The sequence below is a fragment of the Mixophyes fleayi genome, chromosome 4 (genome assembly GCF_038048845.1).
Source record: "Mixophyes fleayi isolate aMixFle1 chromosome 4, aMixFle1.hap1, whole genome shotgun sequence".
NCBI classification, from domain to species: domain Eukaryota; kingdom Metazoa; phylum Chordata; class Amphibia; order Anura; family Limnodynastidae; genus Mixophyes; species Mixophyes fleayi.
Window position 1 is genome coordinate 74,817,965 of NC_134405.1, and position 20,513 is coordinate 74,838,477.

The window sequence follows — 20,513 nt, forward strand, 5'->3', positions numbered from 1 at the left end:
TTCAAACAGGAAAGTTAGCCAGCCAGGAAGCCAGATTGCTTAAATATTTACTCCTAGCACCAAATGTTTGGGGATAGTTTCTCTATACATCACTGAATGCTCCTAGGTGTGTCTGACTGTCTCTTGAACTTTTGAATTATTTTGTACACCTCTGATATTGTTAAAAGTTATTTGTGAGAAAGCTGTGTTTGCCCTACGAAGAATCTTAGTCCAATTACTTGACATATGTTGTTGTGTTTTGTGACGTTCATGAAACAGAGGCAAAGGAAAGGTTTTCATTTACCCAACTATGAAAATTGTGTTACAGCCTTATAATGGTTACAGGGAATTATCATTAGATTGCCAACATTGATCGCTTGAATATTTTTACTTATAGGGGTATATTTACTAAACTGCGGGTTTGAAAAAGTAGAGATGTTGCCTATAGCAACCAATCAGATTCTAGCTGTCATTTTGTAGAGTGCACTAAATAAATGACAGCTAAAATCTGTTTGGTTTCTATAGGCAACATCTCCACTTTTTCAAACCCGCAGTTTAGTAAATCTAGCCCATAGAGTACTACTCTACCCAAAAGTTAAAATTTAATATTGGGGTGGAGTTCACCAAGTTAAGATCAAATATGGGTTTCTGCTTACCTGGGAAGCAAAGTTGCGTTTACCCGATGGGTCCTCCTAAGGGATGAATGGTTCACCAGAGACCTGTTTCACACAGGCACTTTTAACTACGAGAGGCATTGACAAAAAATGCCAGTAGTAGTTGTACAAAAAACCATTGATTGCTTAACAGGACTAGTCAGACTGGGGGAATGGCCAGGTAAGTAGAACTATGCATTTTATCTTAACTTAGTGAACATATTTGAACATAAATTAAAGTGAACTATAGGACAACTTCATATATCATTCCATTTGTTAAAATGCACACAGGATTATTGTCATGGAGAAAACACAAGGGCTATCGTTGAGTTATATTGCAGTTACCCAGAGGAGTTTTTAGATGAATGGATGCAGTTTATATTCTGCTAGTTATTCATTCAATCACACACTGTTCTCCATAATTCTGGTATGACACAGTTAGGTCGGTAGCCCAGGATAATTATCGCTGTCGTCTTAGTAAAGGTGTCATAGACATTGAAAGTCCATGTTATTGACCATAGAATGTGATATAATAGCAGCACTATCTTAGCAGGTTCAAATCTCCAATGATATATGGATGGATTTAACACGAAATGGTGTTACGCTCTACTCCTACTTATTTATTGTAAAAATATAAAAATGAGATTCTATAAATCCTGCATTTTGTAATAAATACTGGCAGCACATACAAAACCAGTCATTATTTGTTACAAGTGTCAAATTCTTCAGACCAACAGTGCTTCAATGCCAGATGGAACTGTCAAAATGACTGAGCAGTGGGTTGATATATTAAAGCTTATTTGCTTATCCAAAATGTGGTACAGAAACACAGATGTGCTGAAATGGAAGGTAACTAGTCAAATAGTAACCAGTAGCAGTTTAATTTACACTAATGAAAGCTAATGTTTCCATTCTATGGGGCATATTCAATTAGCTTTTTGATTCGCGGTAACGCGCGTTGCCGCGAAAAGTGCGCGTTCTTGCGGGTATTACGGTACCGCATTAACGCGGATTTTCGTTCGCAACCCTATGGGCTGCGAACGAAAATCCACGTTATTGCGGTACCGTAATACCCGCAAGAACGCGCACTTTTCGCGGCAACGCGCGTTACCGCGAATCAAAAAGCTAATTGAATATGCCCCTATGTGTTTTACAGTGTATTTGTGTGAGAATACTGCTGGACAATTCACAATGGAGGCAGTTATTTTGTAGGTGGAATCACTATCCATGAATATTGGTTCAACCTATGAAACCGCTTACATCACTGTGTGGCACCTAGTGCTTCAGTGGTGTCAATAATTCTTAGTAAACTGCATTCTCTTGCCCATAAAATGGATTTCTCCATTTACGTGGTAATTTATACATCAATAAAGTCACAAGGTTCTAATGAATTGTTAGGCTACATTCTTATAAATGTTGCAGAAATCCATCAAGTTAAATCTGTTATTATTTTGACTAGCAGTGTTGACCAGCCCACAAAATGGCTCCACTGTTTGTTAGGTGACAAGTACATTCTAAAATAAATATATAAACTGGTGATGAACACCACGTTAGTCAGTATTGCTTCATGCATTTATTACATTGAGCCAACATTTATGTATCTTCAAATGCTGTCTTAATGCGGGGTACAAATGAAACATCACCTAAGTAGTGTCATTAGTACAGACTTCAGCTATGCCCGTACTCTGTATCCCTCCATAACAGGTGTAGGTTACAGATGCTGGATTCACAACTGATGCCAGGACAAAGTGATTTTGTTTGTGTGTTTGTTTTATGAAGTAATTCAGCCTAAAAACGCAGATGTGTATAAAAGAGCAAGAAAATCAAGTCTTATGCAATACATAAATATGTCATATATAACTATATATAACACATATTCATAAGAGATGATAGTGATACATTGTATCCCACTAGAATATGAAACCTTTTAACCCTTTTACTGCATGAGGTCTATGGAATTTTTTTTTCATCTCAGTTTGTCTGACCCATTTTTAAAAATATGATATATGTCACTTTAGGCCATTTTCACAAGTGAAATTTCACACTTTTTGTTTTGCTATAGTAATTATGCAAAAAGATCTAAACACAATTATTTTCTCAAAATTGTCAATATGTGAAACAAAAAAGTAAATAAAGCTAACGTTTTAAAGGCTGGACTGTTCTGAGTAAATTGATACCATTAGGTAGATTTATCTACACCTCTAAAGAGCAGAGGTGTCCCCTATAGCAACCAATCATCATTTTTAAATAAATGACAGCTAGAATCTGATTGGTTGCTATGGGCAACACCTTCACTTTTTTTTTAGAAGTTTTAGTAAAATTTCCCCATATGTATAAGGCTCTCACAGAACCCTAACACAATGTTTGCATGCAAAATGTTCATAAAAAGTCACTGCATGAAACACAGAAAAATACCACCAGGAAAGTACTGTTCCCCCACAAATCCATAGATTTATTTAAACTATACCCTATAGAGAATGGACGTTGACATTTGATTATATTTTTTTTAGAGTTCTATCTATATTTCTGAAATTAAACATATAACAAATAAACATTAAGCATATATTTAACAAAAACAAAAGAAAATAATTGTTTGCAGTTGAAGATCTCCCACAATTACTCCAACAAACTGTAAACACATACAATCTGAGACCACACATAGTACCAGGTAATGACATAACATATTTATCTAGTTGCACACAAGAGTGCATTTGGCAAAATGGCCAAAGCTTAAATAGTACAAAGCGGTATCCATATATAAAATGTCACACTCGTTTGGGGACTGGAGTCTTTTACAATGTAAGTGGCAGCGTGGAACTGGGCACCAAAGGGCGGATTTTGCAGCTGGCTGAATAGTATAGGTTGCTTGGCATGGATAGCAATAAAAACAAAGCTAATTCCTGTCCCATGTGTTTTAGGAGGTGGGCTGATTTAATAGACAGGCCAATGTAGGTAAGCAAGGGCTTTGTTTCAGAGGTTAGCAATCTGTCACTCTCCAGCCGAAGTGCATCATGTCCTACCAGCCTTAAAGTGCAGGACATGACTAGTTCCACTTCTACATAGAGCATTTCTGCAAAGCAACTTGCCAAGCTGTCATTCAGTCTATGTCTGCTGTGTTAGAGAATCACTTCCCACTTAAACGCAACCTGGAGTGAAAGAAAACATGGTGAACTTATTCCGTTACATATAAACACTCTAATTATTTCACATGTACTGTTTAGCTCAGTAGTATGCAACCTTTGTGTATTTTAAAGCCAAATATTGGCATTAATGGATCTTCTAAGTGTACCCATGGCCTACAAATACTAGAGGTAGTCATTTTGTTGCCTTGCTCAACATTTATCCATTGCATAGGACAAATGTTTCCTGCCCCAGTGATGCAACAAGTTCCTAATGATTTGATAGGCTACAGTTTCATGGATATTGGTTCAACCCACAAAATGGCTCCCTCCACTGTTCATCAGTGACAAGCTCACTTTTACTGTAATTAGCCTGCCTTATATATCATCCCTGAAGCTTCATCTTTTGTACAGCTTTTTATCTTGCTACATTGAATTTATAATTTCATCTACCACATCCTCAGTGTTATTTTTCTGACAAACATTGCTTTCAAAGACCATACATAATAATTTAACATATAACTGGAAATCTCACGGGAGATACATGTATAATTTTTTTTATTTTTTGATATTTGAAGTCTGTTGTTATAATTAATTGTTGGCCTTTAAAAAATAGTATGTTTTGGTCTAATTCTCCTTTAAATCTGACTGGCTCGGGTCATGTGAATCCAATATCTGTATAGAACTAGTAAATATTCAGCAAAGGAGCTCTACAATAGACCCTCTTTCCAAAGTTCCAGGCTGCGAAACAACAAAACAGTTATAATGACTAGGGTAACTAAGATCTTGCAGATTAATGGACTCTAATTGGGGACTAACAGGTTAAAACCTCTTGAAGTCATTGGGATCCACAAGACAATGAGTTACGGGCTCCTTTGGCATCAAGATAGTTATTCAGCCTCCAGCAGCAGAAGCTGTAATGGGCTGTAATACTGTACTCTCTGTGCCTTGTCCAATTAACAAAAATCCTGAATGTTACATGTGAACACATGGATGGAATCCTTAAGAAAAAAAATAATATTAAAGTGTGCACTTGCAACTTTTTTCAGCACATGTACATATCACTATAAATATATATATATATAAATGAATATATATGAATATATTTGGTAATGCCAATCAGCTGTGTTATATTGTATTGAAATTAACACAAATAATGAGACCTTCTGGATGTTTTTTTTTTTTTCTGTAGTTCGCAAAAACTTGTATGGCTGCCGCCTTTTCAGAATAAATGTACAGTCGATTCTTGCATATTAATTATTTACTATTAAAAGGGTCTTTTATCGATGGCTCAGTTGTCTTCATCAATACAGAGACACTTGACATTTGTTGGTAGAATCTCATGTGGTGTAACCTTGCGTTGACTCAACATCTAATGCTGATAAAAAAAAAAAAACTTCAATGCAATGATAACTTTATCGAAAATATCTTCAGTTCTGATATGCACAAGTTCCTGAAACTATAGATCTAGTCTGTTTATTTAGAGTTTATTTTGTACAGTTTTTACTTGTATTATTGTGCGAAAGTCTTGCTTGATTTTTTTTATGTGTTTAGGTATAAATTCTTACAGAAATATTGGTTTATACCAAAATCTTATTTTTCTATCGATAACTATTTTATGGTTCTGTCACCTTTCTTTTCTTTTCTGCCATTTCAAAGTACTCCAACGTAACTTCAAAGTTTAATTCAATACAAACTCATGACCTCAGATGATTCCTTGATAAGGCAGAAATGGGTAAACAGAGACCACCATTTCTTCATGATGCCAACACATGATGCAATAGTAAAATTGCCTTTGCACCTTGCAGTTCTTTTTCTTTATATCTAGATGTTACCTGAGGGTGTCTATAAATTCAGTAGCAAAGCATAAGTCTTTCAGTTGAATAATATGCAGTAGCTTTTATTTGGTGCCATATATGTGGCCTGTGTGAAGTGAAGCTGTAGGTACCTGGTGTATGTTATGATACATGAGGGTAAATGTATCAAGCGGAGAGTTTTCCAGCGGGATTGAAAAAACAATCAGATTCTAGCTATAATTTATGTAGTACATTCTACAAAATGATAGCTAGAATCTGATTGGATGCTATAGGTAACATCTCCACTCTCCAACTCGCCGGAAAACTCTCAGCTTGATACATTTACCCCATGGTATCCTAGATAACAAGAATCATTAAAGAGGATTGCACAAGGGGGTTAGGTCATTTAATAAGTAAAACAAATTTTACAGAAGCATTGCCAAGTATGAATGGCTCAGTAGAAATTTCATAAAGGAGTTAACGTGAGACCTTATCATGCTTTGCTCCCTGCTGATTAGCTGCATAGTGGATGACCTGGGATATTTGACAGTCTAATTTAACACTGCTGCTGGAGAACCCTGAAGTATATATAACTTACTTTCAATGCATTTCTATGTATGATAACACTTTTTTGCTAAAAGTCTGTTAATGAAACCTGGAGACAGGGATTGCGGGCAGGGGGCATCTGCCCCTCCCAGTCCGGTCGCATACTGGGCTACCTTGGGCTAAGTCAGTCAGCTACTTGATTTCTATTTCTTTTTAAAATGTTCCTGCTGAGCCGAGTCTCACCCCATTCCCACCCCTTGCCAGCCAGACTCTGCCTATGGTAAGGTCAGGGATTACTATTGTTTGATTTGTATGCCTCCAAGTTTGCCCAGTTATTTTGTTTCTACATTTTTTTAAGCATCATGATTGTATGAGGAATAGACTTTGGGGTATATTTACTAAACGGCGGGTTTGAAAAAGTGGAGATGTTGCCTATAGCCTATCTAGTTATCATTTATTTAGTACATTCAACAACATGACAGCTAGAATCTGATTGGTTGCTATAGGCAACATGTCCACATTTTCAAACCTACAGCTTAGTAAGTATACCCCTTTGAGTCAGAATTTTAAGGCATTACATCTACCGATCAGATGACTAGCAGTTCACATAGATTAGAAATACATGGAAGAATACAGCCAAACTGCATAGATATATAATTATATTCAGTTAACAAATTACTAGAAATATGTGCTGACACCTGTGTTTTGGTTTTAGATGTGTTTTGGTTCTAAAACATATTTGTTTTTTGTGATGTGATGTGACTTTGAGCTGTTTTTGCTCCTATATTACTATTTATAACATTAGCAGTCATTTACAGTCTATTTTCTAATGATCTCTTCACAACTGTCCAAATTTGCACTAATTTTGGCCGAAGTCTGCAGGGAGCTGGCTAAAATTGGTGACAGAGCAGCGTCAAAAATACACGGCAGTTTGCTAAAAGATACAATCACCATTTCTGCTTTTATTTTATTTTAATTCAATTCCAAATCTCATTATAAGTCGACATTTCGGTCCTACATTTGGACCTTTGTCAAGACAACTACATAGAACAACAGAAAAGACAGATATTAAGAAAAAAAACATGTAGATACATGGCTTCTTATGAATCCCAGATTGTCTTCACCTGCAGCTCATGATTCATCCAAAAGTGATAGTGACAGCAAAATATATGAGGCAATGGCTTCCTTCCATTCTTTATGAGGCAATCCAAACAATATGCATTCCATCCTGGAACACATAAACCGGTAGTACACAAACGGGTTTTCACTATAATAACCAAACACACAATTCCTAGGTGAGTCACTGGGACACCTGCCTAGCAGGTGTGTATTCCCCACGTACCAATGAGGTGCAATAGCGCACCTCCATTATCAAATGCACTCTCCAGCGGTATGCCTTTCAGCTTGGAACGCATTAACCCAAAATGCAATGATGCACTTCCTGTATAGCAAGGGTTTTGGTTCCATATTTTCCTGAAAATTAAATTTTGCCTTATTTTCAGAACTGATTTTGGCGCAATGAATCGAGTCGTGTTTTGTTTCTTCTCCGAATCCCAAATCTCGAATCTGTCGGATTTCTCAGAATCCAAACCACTCATCTCTCTACAGATTACAATTACAAACTCTGCAACTTACATATCAAAGTTATAGCTGACATCCATAATTAATGACTAACTTGTCATTTATATACAAAGTGTATTCCACAAACATTTACAAAGCATAAATTACATCTTCTAAGTCCTAAAAGCTCTCAAGGGCTTTATAATGTAAGTTAGAAATTGATACGGCCATTCAACTGATTCTGAAATGTGGCTGAATTTCAGCAATTTGCAAATCGCTCTGGAGTCGGACAGATTTCTCTGAATAATTTACGCCTCCTGGATAATCCAGCCAATCACAGTTCATAGAATGCAAAGAAGCCACTCAGCGAGGATCAACCAAAGTCACGCATCTATAGCCTTCCTGGTTTGTCCCAAGGGAAACTTCTGTAAATGCTATTATTGTGGGTTCAATTAACCAGACAAACACATCACTAACTTAACCGATGTATACTTTACAGCATACTAACTGGAGCAAAGTAACCTTTTTTCCTGCACTTGCTGCTATTCGTACAAATACACAGATCGTCATCTCAAATTGTTTTTATTACAATGCACTGACTGACACATGCAGGAAAATATTTATTTTTGTGCCAGGCTGTCCATCTTCTCTAATTGAAACCCCAATATCAACTTTGTTGCATTGTCAGTTACTTTATAGAGAATGATGACTGAAGAAAAGGAAATTACCCCATGGAAATGTGTAGATAGGAGTCACACACATGAAATAACTGTATGGACTGGTTAGCCAAAGACGGCAGGTCAGATGATAATGAAAGGTGTGCTTCTTTTTTCATCTTCTTTATTACATTGTGACACAGAGATGCCATTATTTAGTCTCACTGTTGCAGCCTTTGAAGACTATATTAAAACTGAAGTATTAAATGCTCCAATCCTAAACCAAAAACCACAAATCTCTCAATACTATACAGGAGATCATTAATCAAATAACCTGGCAGAATCAATAATTCAATCAATGATTACAGATGATTAGTGGGCTGGGTGAATCAGTGGTGGAATCTCTCAAATGTGATTGAATCGATACAAATCATGATTTCAAAGTAGAATTGTAAAAAAAAAGACTTTCGAACAGAGTTTCTGGAACTTCAGACACCGCTGCTCATTAAAGTGTAACACAATCAGCACAAGGTCTTATTTAGAGATATGTATATAAATATATCCTTTACACAAATATTGCAATAGACACTCCAATGATTTATCTGGAAGACAAGTCACATAGACCTTTCCAACCAGCTTTGATATCTCTTCTTTTTCTTTACCATTAGAATTGTACCCTATATCATTACTTCACCCAATGACCAGCTTTTATATTTATGGATGTATTTATATATTTTCTTACAACACACACTTCTAATCTTTTTTCTATGAGTGGTTGCTCACAGGAACAGCCTTTACACAACCAAGGTCTTCACGTACTAGGAACCGTAAAGTAATAACTCCCTTTAAGGGTCCATATTCAGCAGCAAATGTGCAAATTACAATTCATACTGAATGAGCCCTGATGTAATAACTTTGATGAATTGCTGGTTGTACAATGAAAGTCACAATTCATACTCATATCTATAGTCTAAATACAATTATTATTTACCATGGACATCCTCAGTATTGTTCTATATTATATTCAAACACTGACGGAGAATCACACTACAAACTCCTGTGACAGTGAAAGGGTTAGATAATTATCTGCAGCCTCTGTGTAATGGAACAGACCCCACAGACTTTAAAGGGTTTAAACACTGTCCTTCTTTATTTTCTAATCACAGAACTAGTTATTGTTCCCCTCAAGCTCCATCAGAAACCAGAGAATTTTCAACAATACAATTATGGTGATAATTATTTCTGCTCTGTTTGTACTCCATCGGGGATCTCCATGCTTCTAAGCTCTGTGAAAACATAGGCTAGAAGAAAAGGAACTCTCTGCTCTTACAGACAGGTTATGTATCCACCTGCTGCGGGGTTTTCTACAGACTCTCATTTAACCCAGTGTAGGTTACAGACATCCACACTCTAATTCCATGTCAGCCGATTGATGTCATCTACAGCGTTCTGCATACTGTAGACTTTAACACCCTGATGTTATAGTATGTAGCAGAAATAAAACACCTGGTAGCAATGATTCCAACAGCAAAGTGTTATCAGTCCTTGTAAGGTCTTCATTTATAACATGCCCTGGATGCGCAGATCACCTAAATGGTCCAATCAGCAAACAGCTGGGTACACACCTGCCCTCCCCTTGCAGAGGATTCCTTCACAAATTAGAAGTTTACCTAGGTGGAAAAATCTGAAGGGACGCACTGTGCAAAGAGTGAACCGCCTACCACTTCAGAAACACCCCTTTCATTCAAATAAAGTGTATCATCCTAAAAGTGTTTTCTCCTAAAGTACTGCATATGTACGTTAATGGCACTTAATAGTTTACAATGAAGGCAGTATTAGAAGTGGCTGTATGGCATACCACTGTATACACGTAGAGTTCGACAACTGTGCTAAATAGATATAAATGTGTGTGTATATATATATATATATATATATATATAGTTAGCAGGGTCGCCCGGGGGCGTTGCGCTGGTCCGATTAGTAATGTGTAGCTGTTTTTATATGTAAGCAAATTATTTGGTAAATAGACCAAGAATGCTATTTCGAAAATAGGTTGTGTTGGTTTGTCGCGTTGTCGTTATGTCGTGTTGTGGCGAGGTTTCCTTCCAGCTGTCAGACAATTGTTTACAACCCAAAAAATGATGTTTTTAATATATGTCGCTCTGCCACTTCTTTTATATTTCTATATAAATAAAATAAGAATTTCATTTATTTGTTTGTTTGTTGGCGAATATCTTCCACAGCTCTCAAGGTAAAGCTGCCAAATCTTACATAGTTATTTAGTATTGAAAAGCAAGTTATTAGACAGCATAGCGTGTGACAAAGAGACAGAGTGACAAAGTATTGAAAACAGCATTATTTGGTTGCAAAGAATTGTTTGACTGCTGGAAGGAAACCTCACCGCAACACGACATAATGACAACGCGACAAAGCAACAAATCTTATGTGAAGTGAGGCACATAAAGCCAAACGACCTTAAACTTATCCACATGTTCAAAAGCATAGCACTTACCCATTGAGGGTTAAGTTGTTGGATATCTCCAGCCAATAGAATTCTGTGGGAGTGTTTAGGTTTGTGTGCCCATATATTCTCACGCAAAGGATGCTGGGTCTCTTCCATTGCAGTAATCCCCTCCCACCCACCCTGTTCTGTGTTATGTTTACAATTTTTGCTTAGTCACAGAGTGAGTAAGGTTAGGCGGGAGAGCTTTTGCAGTTGGCAACTAGGGCGTATGGTGTTATCGCTTATTGGCTAATGCCACCACATACTTCGAAGCACCCTGGTTCATGGTTACCCGGTACAGGGACCCGGTGTTCTGCATTGTACGGCAATTCATTCATGAGCCCAGAAGTGATGTGGTCACTATTACGCCAGATTTAGCACCGGCCAATCGTAAAAGGACTAGGTCCCGGTACCAGTGGTAGGCCGGGTGGCTGTACACTGTTTGGTTTAGCTTTTAGTGGTTAGCTGAAGGCAAGTGCTCTCACCGCCACCAGGTTTATACACATTAATAAACTATGACCTATTTAGCCAAAGCTGAAGTTGTCGGTGTCTTTATTTATTAGTTGGTAAGAGATATGGTTATACCTGAGGAGAGGTTGTACGTGGAAGAATGAATCAGTGGTATGAAGTTTATTTCCTAAATAGCATTTTTGGTCTATTTACCAAATAATTTCTTAATATATAAATACTGCTACCCATCATAAATCAGACCCGTGCAACGCCGGGTGACACTGCTAGTATATCTATCTATCTATCTATCTATCTATCTATCTATCTATCTATCTATCTTTCTATCTATACACATGACAGCAGAAACACAGTAACGGCCACATGTAGTATCCAGCAATATAATAAGTATATAGATACATAGAAGCTTTCGACTGCCCCAGAAATTCACTAACCTGTTTATTATTCTCTATTTGTTCCCAGGGTACTCTCAAATAAATATTCCCAAAGATATATAATCCACTATCAAATTCGGATGTGCTTCCACTGCAACATAAATTGACTATGAACTTATGGATTGGTTAAAAACTTTTTTTAAAAAAAATGTGTGTCTTACAGTGTTAAAATATTATTAAAACCCTTGCCTCTCCCGGACATCCCTACACATGCACATAAGCTCCTCCGGCACATAATCAGCGCGGCTACTTGCCAGATAGCTGCTTCTTGGAGAAGTCCCACACCCCCTACTCTCCAAATGGTCTGTGGTCGGGTTTGGCATATTTACCAAATGGAGCACATCACTAGTGTGCTGAGGGGCTCCTCCGTGTCTTTCCATAAAGTCTGGTCTCCATGGGCCTCACACCATAATCAACCCCTGCTTCAATTCTAGTAAGACCAATCTCTTATTGAAATTAATGGATCTGACTTCTTCTTGTTAAAGGCGTGAATTCCTTACCCCTAACCCCTCTAATTCTTCCCCCCCCCCCTTTTCTTGCCCATCATTCTTACTCACCCCCCTTCTCTTCACTTTATTATTTTTTTCTTTCTGTTTTGCTTTAAAAAAAATAAAAAAATAAATAACATCTTCACGGTACAAGACCAACACGCAGTCAAATCTACACTGTAAAAGCATGATGAGAAAAAAACTGTACATTGTGTCTATCTATATATGTACAAGTACTTGTTAATGTACCTTTTGAGAATTTTGTAATTATGTTAAAGATACGATGTTACTATTAATAAAACGTACTTAAAAAAAAAAAAAAAATATTATTAAAAACCAATCTATACTTCTTTTAATATTTTGCCGGTTTTTAATGACATTTTGACAGTGTAAGACACATAATTTTTAGCAGTTTTTGAATAAAGGTTACGTTTTTACCAATCCACAGGTTCCTAGTAGTGCACCGTAGTCGATGTACGTAAGTTTATTGATAAGTGAGGGTGATGGTATGAATCACTATATCAGCAAAGAATTTCTGACATTTGGCAGCTTTCATTAGAATGGCAGGAGTAGGAACACAAATTCATGCTGGATTAACGATTGTGTTTAGTTTCACATCAACCTGAGGGTCAAAAGGATGACATGAGAAAATTTAGAGAACTGTGAAGGAAGAAGGTGATGATATTCTGTAGAAGGTAAATGAATAGAACGTAAAGGCCACTGAAGTTAAGCTTTTACTAGATGAAGAATCTGAACCTCACCAGAAATTCACTCAAAGGTTGGTGAGTATTCTTGAAGTCACTGAAGATCCAGAACAAGTATGCCCTGGACCAAATAGTGAAGTAGTCTCATATGGGCAGCACGGTACTTAGTGATGAGCACTTCTGCCTCACAGCACCAAGCTCATGAGTTTTATTTGTTTGCGTGAGTTTCCTCCGAATGCTCCGGTTTCTTCCCACACTCCAAAAACATACTGTTAGGTAACTTGGCAGCTGACAAAATAAACACGTGTGTGTGTTCGGGAATTTAGGGCCTAATTCATTAAGGAACTTAAATTAAGAAGTTTCTTATTTAAGTCTCCTAGACAAAACCATGTTACAATGCAAGGGATGAAAATTAGTTTTCTGTTTTGCACATAAGTTAAATACTGACTGCTTTTTCATGTAGCACACAAATATCAACTTCAAATTTCAGTGTACAAATAAGCTATCAAGTATTTGTGTGCTACATGAAAAAAAAGGCAGAATTTAACTTATATGCAAAACAGAAAACTAATTTTCACCCCTTGCATTGTAACATGGTTTTGTCCAGCAGACTTTTATAAGAAACTTCTTAATTTAAGTACCTTAATGAATCAGGCCCTTAGACTGTAAGCTACAATGGGGCAGGGACTGATGTGAGTGATTCCATATTCTCTCTACAGTGCCGCGGAATTTATGGCGCTATATAAATAAACGATGATGCTGATGATGTGGGGGGGGTATCAATTTGTAAAGAATTGCATTTTTATTTTAACATACATTTGTGGCTCACAGTGTCAGATTCACATCCAGAGGGGATAGTAAGAATTTGGTACTGTTACACCAAAAATAACTTAATAACGTTTCCTGCTGCTCCTAAAACAGAGGAAACTAAGTCTGTATATGACTTTCCAAAGCAGAAAGATTGACAGGAAAAGATCAATACAGATAGGAAGTGTTTTGGACTTCCCTACCAATTGGTGGTTTTCAGATTCCAAAAAATACCCTGAGCAAGTATGCAGCAGATAATTTCTCGAGCTAGTGGCTGATCATTAAAGTCATTGCCTGCAGAAAGAGAAACCCCAGCTCAAACAAAAGACAGATAATAAAAGATAGTCATCATACTTATATATAACATGTGGTGGGAAATATTAACCAAACACTCTTTTATTGTACTATGCATATGTCCTTTAGCCCTAAAACCTCTCAAAAAAAGAATCTGGTTGGAATCTACACCCTTTCTATCACTTTTCAGTATGTCTCTCACTAATCCCACAATTACGCCTCCAGGGTCCTGAAAAACAGTATCACGTGAGCATCACTCACTATTGATGTGTTCACTACCATAGTGACTCTCAGGGATAGATGCACTAAAGGGCGGTTTGCTGAAATCACTGTTTCTCTGTTTTTTTTTCTAAACCGCCGGACTGCAAAAGGCCAAATCACCAAAAACCACATGACAATCACAATTTAACAAAGCACCACGTAACAAATCTCCATCCCAATTTTTTACACGATTATAATACAAACTTAATTCTTCTAGGGTGTATCTGTAAGACCTATTATAGCACATTTTCATCAGGATCGACAGTCGGTACCACTAGGGGGAAATTATTATATTTAGCTGTGGTCATCCCTCAGTTATAATATTAGCCCAGTATTTCTGGGGTTCAAATTCCAGAACACTGGAAAGTCACATCCCGATATCACATTACAGGGCAGATTTGTACCACTGAACGTGGCCTCAATGTACAGATGCACATAATGTCGACTTTTATGGCAAGAAATCTCATTTATCTGCACACCTCTATGGGACATGAGGGGAAATGAGCAGAGAATTCTTTAAAAATTCTGACGCCGTTTGTCTCACACGGGGAGACACACAGCATCACTGAAATCTCACTGTAGTACTGACGTCAGGCTCAGCTTTATTACTTCCTGCAAAATACTACAACAAAAAGTCAAAAGTATCACAGGAGAGTCAAAATAATAACAAAGCAAAAGAACTAATAACCTTTCTTTAAACACAGCAAGAAGCCGTCCATGTTGATTAGCAGAGTCTGTGTCAGCTTTTTTGAGAACGGTCAGGCGAGCGGTATCAGCGTTCAAAACAGACTATTTCTAATTACTTTCCCCAGACGGTGGGTTAAAGATATGCAGTTCCACGGTGGCTTATTTCTTTCCAGTAGGTTACTTTTACTCTCAATACAATTCAATTTCATTTTCTCAGAAGTGAAGGCGATTTTACATTTGCTTGAAGGAACGGATGGTGATTGAGATGAGCTGATGGTAATATGATTATAGTCATTAGTTTTATGTTGCATTATAAAGTGGCAGTAGTAACACAGGAGATGAGATGCTATATTAACAGGATTGTAGGTTCAGAAAAGAAAGGAGGAAACCCTGGAGAAAAGGTTCTGGTATGGAGGTGTTCGAAAGTACAGGATTCCTGCAAGGGGATAGGGGACCCCACTTCATATACACATTTACATTGTATGTTCATCTAATATTCATAGGTTATATTAAATGTACAATGGCTTTGTTGTGTATAGCTTATTGGAGGTAGTTTTCATTTTTTTTTTTTTTTTTTAACTCTAATATCAATGTGGCCAAACTTGGTGAATTGCTGTCCTTGGGGCCCTTACTGGATGGTTGAATAGTTCTTCTCCTCCTATATATACAGGGGCTCATGTTAAGTAGAGCGCAAACTGCATTTTTGGTGTATGTTGTGCTTATTTACATCTGAGCATGCGTGCAAACCACTTGTTTTAGAAGTAGTGCGATGTGTGCTTGCGCAGAACTAAAACAAGCGTATTTTTTGCCTAAAAGGCAATTTGCAGTGAATTTAACATGAGCCGCACAATCTATAGATTGCTAGCTCTCGTGAACAGAGCACACTCTCTACTCTCTGCATCACATCCACATCTTCTTCATCAACCTTGTAATTACATGACTTGTTTTATGTATGATTTGTTATGCGGACTGGCCAGCACTTTGCCTTACAAATAAATGAGGATTAATATATTTCTCAAGAGACAAAACATTATTGTTAATTGATGCATTAAGTAGAAAAGAACAACATAATATTTATAGTACTTTACAAGACTATAAAAAGTGACCCTGAAAGTCCATAACCGGAGCATAGACGTGTAGACATGTAACTGCATGGTGGTAGAGGTTCTTTGAAACTTGTAATAAAGTAGACTAATATTTACATTTTAATTCATATGCATACAGTATACAACATCTTATGAGTCACATTTCAAAACATAGAATTTGACAGCAGATAAGAACCACTTGGCCAATCTAGTGTTCCCAATTTTTAACCTATGATAACCTCCAACAATATTTAATTCTTATTTCTTAGTATGGATATACTTATGTTTATCCCAAGCATGGTTACATTGCTCTACTATATTGTCCTCTACCACCTCTGATGGGAGGCTATTCCACTTATCCACTACCCTTTCTGTAAACTAGTTTTTCTTCAAATTTCCTCTGAACCTACTTCCCTCCAGTTTTAATGCATGTCCTTGTGTACTAATATTTCTCTTCCTTTGAAGACTGTTTCCCTCCTGTACTTTGTTCAAACCCTTGATATATTTGAAAGTTTCTATCATGTTCCCCGTTTCCCTTCTCTGCTCCAAACTATACATATTAAGATCTTTGAGTCTTTCCGGGTAAGTTTTGTGCTGTAGGCCATGCACCATTTTAGTTGCTCTCCTTTGTACAGGCTTTAATATATTTATATCCTTCTGGAGATATGGAGCCTGATTCATTAAGGAACTTTAAGTAAAAAATTGAGTAAGTAGTCTCCTGGACAAAACCATATTACAATGCAAGGGGTGCAAATTAGTTTTCTATTTTGCACATAAGTTAAATACTGTTTTTTTTTTCATGTAGCACACAAATACTTAATAGCTTATTTGTGCACTGAAATTTAAAGTTGCTATTTGTGTGCTATATCAGACAGTTTTTAACTTGCGTGCAAAATAGAAAACTAATTTGCACCCCTGGCATTGCAACATGGTTTTGTCCAGGAGATTACTTACTCAATGTTTTACTTAACTCTCCTTAATGAATCAGGCCCATGGACTCCAGAATTGAACACAGTATTCTAGATGAAGCCACACCAATGACCTGTACAGTGGCGTTATTTCTTCTACTGATACCGCTCCCTAAGCAACCAAGCATCTGACTTGCCTTCATCAATGCTTTGCTATAAGGCTTACCTGCCTTTAAGTCACCTGAAATAATGACTCCTAGATCCCTTTCCTCCTCCTATAGTGCCAATTATACTGTATTTAGACTTTGGATTTTTGGGACCCAAGTGCATAATTTTACATTTTTTGGCATTAAACTGTAGTTGCCACTCTCTTGAATATTCCTCTAGTCTACTTATATAATCAGTCAATTGTTTCACCCCTCCTGGTGTGTCTACCCTGTTGCATATCTTTGTGTCATCTGCAAAAAGGCATACTTTCCCTTCAATACCATTTTATGCTGTATGCAGTTTAGACTATAAATCACCAACTTTTGCTTTCATTTTATATAGATGCAGGCAGCATGGTGGTACAGTGGTATTAGTATTAATATTATTACCTCACACAACTGGGACCATGGGTTTGATACAGAGACATAACAGAAATTTTAGAGCCCTGGGCAAGAAAGAATACTGGTTCCAACCCATCTTGGATCATGGTGAGAGTAGATGCTGCTGGGGAGGCATAGTCAACCTACCAGTGAGGTGTGCCTAGCCCTCTACCAGCTCAAGACCAATCTATGCACACAAGTAGATAGATGAATATGGTTCTATTTAGCCTCTTCTCCCATCCTGTCCTCTGCAGCCACCTCTCTCCCTGTTGTCTACAGCCCCTTCACCACCTTGGTCCCTCCAGTCACGTCTCCAATCCTGTTCTTAGCAGTTACCTCTTTTCCCTATTCCGTCCAGCCACCTCTCCCCCCTGTTATCTACAGCCCCTTCACCACCCTGTTACCTCCAGCCACCTCTACCCTCCTGTTCTCAGCAGCCACCTCTTCTCCCTGTTCCCTCCAGCCACTTCTCCCCTCATTTTCTCTGCAGCCGCTGAAGAAGCGGAGCTGCTGCGCATGTGCAGCAGCTCTCGTGGGGGGGGGTGGGTTTTTTTTGGGTCGGGGGAAACCCCCCCGACAATCCTCCGTTCGCCCCTGCCTCCCTTTCTGTCCTCTGTAGCCACCTCTCCACACTGTTATTTGCAGCCCCATCACCACCCCTGTTTCCTCCAGCCACACCTCCCCAGTTCTCTTCAGTCACCTTTCCCCCCAGTTCTCTGCAGCCCCTCCCCCCCCATTTTGTAGTCCATTTTTTCTCCCTTTTCTCTGAGGTATTCTAATTACCTTTTCTTCTTCATGCTTTTCTGCTGCTCCTTATTCTTTCCACTTTATCTTCCTCCTGGTTTCCTGGCTCCACTTCATTGAGGTCACAATGCTGCTGAGAGACAGGCAGATGCTGAAATGTGGAGCAGCACCACAATTATATATACCTGTGGCAAATAGTGGGTGGCCGTTGCGCCCCTTCAGGCTTGTGTTCTCGCCAATCACACTGCCCGCAGCGCTCTCAATACGGCTCTGTTTTGAACATTTCTCCCAACACAGAATCGGGAAAAAAGTGAGCCCCATCTCATCTACCCAAGTCCTGCCCTGAAGTGCATCTTGCCACTCAGAAATGCACGCTTCTGTCCAGTTTTGTAAGCCCCACCCCCTTTACAGCCCTTGAATCAGAAAAGTTTGGAGGTATGGTTTGGTTTCAACCAGGACCCTATCTGTGTGGAGTTTGAATTTTCTCCTTGTGTTTGCATAGGTTTAATCTGTATACTCTGGTTTCTTCCCACAATCCAGATACATCCAATTAGGTTAATTAGTTTCTGATAAAGTGGACCCTAGTGTGTGTGTGTTTGGTAAGGAATTTAGACTGTAAACTCCAAAAAGGTAGGGATTAATGTGAGTGATTGCATATTCTCTGTACAGGGCTGCCTAATATGATTCCTGCTATATTAATTGACAAAAATAATATAGATCTTACCAGAAAAAGACAGAGCAGAACATACCTGAAGGAGATTCCTTTGTGCAGGAAAAACATTTATGAACATAGTCATACTTCCCAATTGTCCTGATCTGTGGACCCCGGATGGGACGAGCTTAAGGGAAGTTGGTGGTGTTTAGAAGGAAAGTGTGCTTGGGTCCATGTTTTTTGGGTGATTTTGGTGGCGTGGTTGGCATTGCATTGTGTCCCTCCACTTCTAAATGATTCCATAATGCAATTTTGCATTGCATTTTGAGAAAACAGGATATATATTTGGTTCGTTATACCATCAAAATAATCTGGGTTTGGGGATATATTTCTCAATAAAAATTACCCTGCCCAATACAAGACTGGACCCACTGGGGGAGTTTGTAGAAAGTTAAATCTAAGCCATTGGATACCGCTAGCTGCGAACTTCAAAGTTGCTGTTTTTCTGCTTCACCTAGTATAATTTTGTACATGAAAATGCACTTTTATGCCTACACACAACTCAACACTCCCCCCTTCTATTGTCTTAACTCAGCATTCAAACTACAAGATAGGCTTTTCATTAATAAATAATGCTGATATGTTAACCTACAGAAGCATCCAGATTCTTATGGGCCTATAGACGTTCCCAATATAACTTTGACATTGCTGCAGGGCATTTTTTGAAAATCCCATAACATTAATTCCTCCGCTGGCAGATCTCTGACTTATTGCATAGTCACATTTGAGGACTTTATTCATTTATAATAACTCTATAATGGTCTATGACATGGTCAAGTTATATCTCTAATGTATTTATCTCTTCAAATGGGAGTCCAGCTGTGTCACTGCCAGTGCCGAACTGTGCTTAATTTGAACTCTGGATTTGTCCTTCTCCTTTCGCTTCTTCTTCTCTTGTCATTGCTGGATTTCTTTGTCACCAATCTGCTTAATCACCCCAGGCTGGAGAAATGCTGCTTGTTTTGCCCTGGATGTAAAAATAGTCACCGGTGAGAGCATGTCTTGTTTAAAGCTCTGGGACTAATACAGGAGATAGAGCTGAATGGCTAATAGTGTCATGCTTAAAATATGAGCTGCCCATAGGGCATTATCCCTACAATGTAGCATTGGCTGCAGTTATAAAAATAACAAAATAAAAGCTATAATATATTCTTCACGCCTAGGAAAAAGTTAACTATTTCCGTCTTTTTAAAAACTACTGTCTGAACAGATTTTTCACACATTATAAATATAGGAAGAGGTGGTTTGGCTTAAACGTTAAAGAGACCAGGGGGTAAATGTATGAAGCTCCTATCTCTGCAAGTCGACGGAAATCGGCGACTTTGCAGGGGAAATTTAAAGCGGCAATGGCTTGTAAATGCAAACATGCCTTTACAAGCCATCGCCGCTTTAAATTTCCCCTGCAATGTCGCCGATTTCCAGCAACTTGCAGAAATCGGAGATTCATACATTTACCCACAGATTACATGTTGCGTGTAGTTAGGCTCTAATCTTACATAGATGCAGTTAGCACGGTGGCACA